The 3,653-nt window shown below is 56.2% G+C and overlaps 2 protein-coding genes and 1 pseudogene across 2 annotated transcripts in view; 2 read left to right on the top strand and 1 right to left on the bottom strand.

Moving 5' to 3' along the window:
- Nucleotides 1–3,653, bottom strand: part of RSPH14 (radial spoke head 14 homolog) — an 81,927-nt gene that overhangs the window by 39,492 nt on the left and 38,782 nt on the right. The gene's annotated exons all lie outside the window — the stretch shown is intronic.
- GNAZ (G protein subunit alpha z) overlaps nucleotides 1–3,653 on the top strand; it is a 56,385-nt gene that overhangs the window by 29,664 nt on the left and 23,068 nt on the right. The window lies entirely within an intron of this gene.
- LOC111737030 lies at nucleotides 3,440–3,558 on the top strand (annotated as a pseudogene).

Here is a 3,653-nt window from a genome sequence, read left to right as displayed (position 1 = left end):
ACATGGGAAGTAGCTAGATGTGATGGTGCCCCAGCTTAGATTTGGAAGGGACCTGACAGATCCTGTAGTGTCCTTAACCAGTCTCCTTTGCAGGTGAGGGAACTGACATCCAGAGAACATCCATTGTATCCCAGAGCTGAGTCTGGCTCTCAGAAAGGCCCTGACACTGTGCCTCAGGGATCTCAGAAGACTCCAGAATCCCCACACCCTGTGGGTACAGGTTGCTTCAAGGAGGGCCTTGGGACATAGACTGACTTCCAGATCTTGGGGCTGGAGGTTGTCCACAGGGAATGAGGTTGTGGGGCTGCCTTGTGACCAGCCTTCCTGTAGGAAAGGTGCAGGGCAGTCAGCTGGGCTCGAGAGACTTGAGTGGCCATCAGGGTTGGCACTACGCACCACCCCCACCCTATTAGTGGCAGGACCACAGGGAGTCTGCGTAGAGCAGGTCCCCGTTCTGTCTTCAGTTCATGACCTAGTCAAGGACATAAATCCAGGAATCCTGCCATGGGGACTTGGGATAGTGCCAGAGAGACATGCCATTGACCTGTCTAGAGGCCACCAGTCTTCCTCCAGCAGGCCCTGGCCTCCCCAAGCAGCTCCTTCCAATCTCATGATGTACCAGGACCACATGCCGCTTATCTGCAGCCCATGACAATCATGGTGATCCTGGAACAGCAGAGACCTGCTAGACCAGAGCAGGAGCTGGGGCCCGGCCAGCAAAGGAACCTGGGTTCCCTCGAAATGGACAGCCCCAGGGCAGAACTGAGAGGCTTTGCAGAGGCCAAGGCAGTGAGAAGGCCAGGCCCTCAGCGGGTCCGTGACGGCACCGCCCTCGGAAGGCATCGGCAGGTACAGGGCTCAGCTGGCCAGACGCTCTCCCCGGCCAGTGTCTCTCTAGGAGCTCAGACCAGCTCTTTATCTCTGTGACCCATTCTCTATTCTAGGAGATGTGGCCGCTACTAGGGGGACCGTCATGCACTCATAACTGGATTGCTGATGGCCCTGAGGCACTGCCAGCACTTGTGAACAGCGCCCCCTCCAAGCAGGTTCCTCAGCCTTGGACCCACTAAGGTCCCTTGCTCTGTTGCCTGGCCCTTGTCTTGACCCTAATGAGGCTAAGGCCATCTGGTTCTCACCTCAGTGGACCCTGTGTCTGAGCTCGTGGTCTCCACTCAGTGATTGGCCAACGGTGATGAGTATCTCCTCCCTAGGGCCCTGGACTTCACATAGTTCAAGTGGGGTGCTGGCTCTAGCCCCTGACGGGCAGGGGCGAGGTGGAGGGAAGGTGAAAAGGCAGCAGCAGCCAGCAGCCATCCCTCCCCTGCGGCACGGCCCGGCACCTGACTGTGGCTCTTAGTACTTGCCAACTGACATTTCACTTCCTTGGACTAAGACCTCCTTCTCTCTGCTCCCAGGGAGACATGCAGCCATCAAGGCTTCTGTCAACAGCAGCTTCCTCGGTTCCTCCTCCCCTGTTACACTGGGAGCTTCTGAGGTCTCCCATTCCCTGTCAACTTTTGTGCTGGGCTCCCTGCCCTGAGTAAGTCTTCCGTCAGATGTCAGATGTCAGCTGAACAAAAAGGACAAGGCAGTGCCCTGGGCTCAAGCCTACCCGCCGCTCAATATGTTCCACCCGTCCACCAGCCCCCCACACTGCATGGTAGGGTTTTAGGGTCCTACTAGGGCCCTGTCTCATCACTGTGGACGTGGCTCTGCTATTGAGCATATCAGCTTCCTTTCCACGGTGGCTGCCTCCTGCTGTCGCTGGAGGCCCCCCGCTCCTAGGCACAGTCTGTCACAGGACCAGCTGGGCAGCAGCAAGGACACCATCCCCATCACTGCAACTCTCCCGCCATGACAGACTTTACCACGTGCCTTGGCAGAACCTTTATGGGAATGTCATGGCGGTCCTCGCATCTCTGAGACTGCTGGCCCTCCCAAAACAGCAAGCTGACCTGCGTGGGCTCAGGTGTGGACCTCCCGCATAGGCACATTGGGAACAGCCGCTTGCCCTAGTGCTGACAAGCCTGTGTGGGCAGAGCGGGCCCCGCCTGCAGAAGAGGGCGCGGAGACTAGGGTTAGCGGGGCAGAACCTCCTTCTCATGCTGGCAGCTTAAAATCAGCCAGGTAAGATTAGTAATTGTAGCACAGAACTCAGCAGACGCTTCAAGTCAGCCTCCTCCCAGCGGTTATTAAACATTCACCAGCCTACCAGGGCCATAACTCCCAACCTGGCTCCCAACCCGTTATCAGTGAATTAGAGGATTCACTGTCCGAGTCTTTCTGAAGAGCCAGGCAGTGTCCCTGTTTTTCAGCCTCCTCTGTGACTCCTCAGCAATTCCCTACTCTGGCCCTGTGACCGCACGTGTTATTTCCGTTCACGTTCATCCCGACTGAGAACTGTAATTTGCCAGAGTGGCTCCCCGCTCATCTGCTACCCCCCTTCCCGTTCTCCCCAGGCAGATTTACAAGAATCGTTCTGCGCAGAGAAGCAGACTCGAAGCTGGGTTGTTCTGCTTTCTCTCTGTCAGCACGTTAGCAGACTAGCATGAGACCATCTGCTCAAGCTGGGGCCCATCCTGTGTTCTTCTCCATCTGGGAGAGAAAAGCCTGTGATACTCAGGAAGCATCCCTTACACACCTAGTATATGCAGTGAGTCACCGCCTAGGGACAGAGACGAGTGTCCCTTCCTCCCCTGAAGTCAGCATCGAGCAGTCCCTGGAGGACCAGAGCGGCTCCCCCAGTACCCACTTCCATTGGCCCCCCGCTCACTATGGCCTGGCCTCAAGCTCCCCGCCCCCCACTGCCTTCGATGCAGTTGTCTGAGTCCAGAAATGCCAGGAAGCCCTCCTCTGCCCCAGGGACCAACTTGCAGGAAAAAGGAGGTCCCAGACATCAGGAGCAGGGCCTGGAAGGATTGGGTGGATATAAACTGGTAATCTGGACTTGATCTGGACCTCTCAGTATCCAGCCTGGGCCATGGGGGCTGTGGGAACAGCCAACAGAGGCAGGACTGAGGAGCTGTTTGGGGATCATGGGGAGCTAGGACTCCGGGCACCTTGTGGAAAGGGCAAGGTCCCAGGTGCTGCGGCCAATCCTCAATGCAATCGGGGGCGGGGGTGGGAGCGGACATTGCTGCCTATGCGCCCTGCATCGATGGAGCTGAAGTTTGCCAGGGCTTCTGCAACCTCCACATTTGTGTGCTTCCCCCTCTGCCACTTGATTCACTTTCAGTGATGCCTCTGACCAGCAGAACGCCTCCATTCTGCATTTACCAGGAGCTTCGGGACAGAGGAACTTCATAGCCTGCATCCTGCTCAGCCACTGGGCGCGCAGAACAATTAACGTCCTAAGCACATGGCTCTGCTCTTGTGTACACGTCAGAACACCTCTGGGTTTTAAGACGCAGATTATTATTGTTTTGAGGGACTTTTATAGGTCTAGGGCCACGCCACCCTGAACAAGCCCGATCCCGTCTGATCTCAGAAGCTAAGCAGGGTCGGGCCTGGTTAGTACTTGGATGAGAGACCACCTAGGAAGACCAGGTGATGTAGGCGTAAAAATTTTTAAAAATTGAGGATCATAAGCTGACAAAGTCCTTGCAGTCTGTGAGGTCAACCAAGGGTTGCCTCGCCAAATAAAAATAATTAAT

The sequence above is a fragment of the Pteropus vampyrus genome, unplaced genomic scaffold, assembly GCF_000151845.1.
Source record: "Pteropus vampyrus isolate Shadow unplaced genomic scaffold, Pvam_2.0 Scaffold23, whole genome shotgun sequence".
NCBI classification, from domain to species: Eukaryota; Metazoa; Chordata; class Mammalia; order Chiroptera; family Pteropodidae; genus Pteropus; species Pteropus vampyrus.
This window is presented reverse-complemented; position numbering and strand designations above follow the sequence as displayed.